Source organism: Benincasa hispida, chromosome 12, assembly GCF_009727055.1.
Source record: "Benincasa hispida cultivar B227 chromosome 12, ASM972705v1, whole genome shotgun sequence".
Classification (NCBI taxonomy): Eukaryota; Viridiplantae; Streptophyta; class Magnoliopsida; order Cucurbitales; family Cucurbitaceae; genus Benincasa; species Benincasa hispida.
In genome coordinates, this window is record NC_052360.1 from 68,638,271 (window position 1) to 68,640,140 (window position 1,870).

The following is a 1,870-nucleotide window of genomic DNA, read 5'->3' on the forward strand; positions in this document are numbered from 1 at the left end:
ATAGGTCTTTCTTTGTGGCTGCATTCAGCTTGCGAGTAGAAGGTAGTAAGGCCTTCTGATAACGGGCAGAAATGCACGTTATCATAGTGCTAAATCCTTAAACAATGTTGGATTGCGTTGCTGAAATATGTTAAAATGCGTCCATTAAGCATAAATTCTATAATATTATGGTCGCATGCGTCCAATGCATTAGAGCAGTTGATCTTTATTTTTGTGCACAATAATGCGTTAATGCAATGCAAAGAATGCGATCATAGGAATACACTGGTTGAGCGCAACTTCACCGCAAGACTTTGCGAAGATCGTGCTCGCAAACATTCTCCTAAGAAGAATCACCACAACATGGTGGATGCATCTGGATGAAAGGAAAATCAAGATCGATAGGGCAAAACGCTGACGGCAGTCGGATCCAAATTAAGTTGATAGCCGATATCGGTGACAATTATCCGGCGCATCAGTCAGGAATTAAAGCTGTCCCATTTGTACAACCAGGTGAGAGAAGTCGCCTTTCACCTTTGATGCCCTATAAATACCAAGTGCATTCTTAGGAGGAGGGGTTAAGCAATCGATTATTTCATTATTTTACAAGTTCGCGTCTCTGTCTATAGTCTTCTTTCATTTTAAGGAGGACGCGAGGAAGAAGGTGTGCCGGTAGATCATTTCGGTGAGCTTGGAAAAGCATCGGAAGCTCCAAGACAGAGAGAGGGCCGACTCCTGCAGAAGTGGGATATCTTTAGTTCAGAATCAGTGTAAAAAGCCTCGGTCAGGAAGGAATTGCTACCAGGCTCTCTACCTTAACTTCCATTAGCATTTTGTACTTAACTTATTTATAAGAATGGAATTTCTTTCTCTATATCTGTTCACTTTCTGTGATTCACGCATGAGTAGCTAAATTAGTTGAATGGGTTGAGAAACATTTAGATAGCACAACGAGGAAATCTTCATTCTTTATGGTTATCTTGTTTATGTATGCTTCATTCGTCTATTAGAGATACTCGGGAGGGTAGTCTAAGGACAGGATCTAGACTTGGCAAGGTCAGGTCAGAATCTAGGTTTGGAAAAACCAGATTAGGACGCGTAAACGGGGGATAGGCACTTAAGGATGAGCACTATTTGTTATCAACGCATCGCATGCATCTTAGCAATAAGATATGATTGTATGCGATCACCTTGCTTTCATACATTTTGCATCAACGCATAGGACAAGAGTAGAGACTTAGGAATAAGCTCTATGGACATTTTGCATGCAACACTTGCATCCTAGATTTAGGAGCATCGCATTTACATTGGAAAATGACTTGCTGTGAATGATAGTAACATGATCGCATAGTCTGACGCATTCCCAAGTAATGCTATTCTAAAGATCCTCTCAACCCGTTCATCGCATACTCATTGCATCTATCAATGCAACTTTCGTTTCTCAGATCCACCACATTTATTTCATTTATTTTCAATCAACGCAACCAACAAACCAACCACCTTACTTATTTTACCAGTTACCGCAAATTTTTTATAAGAAAATTATCAACGCAAACTATTTTCACAAGTCCCTGTGATCGACCCTGGACTTACCAAGAAACTCAGAGGAATTTCCACTTGAATTCTACTTGGGAAACTTGAGTGCACAACGTAATTCCATCAACACATATCATCCATATTCCACACTTAATAAAATAACGCATCAAGTTTTTGGCGCCATTGCCGGGGACAGCAAAATAGTTGTTAACGGTAATTTTTGTGAATTCTTTTTGCAGAACTCTCAATCTCTAGCGAACTACAACCCGAAGATTGAGAGAACATTTCGAAGGAGACTAAGGGACCACCAACAGCAACCACAATCCAATAAAGAAGAGATGGCAGAGCAGCCTAG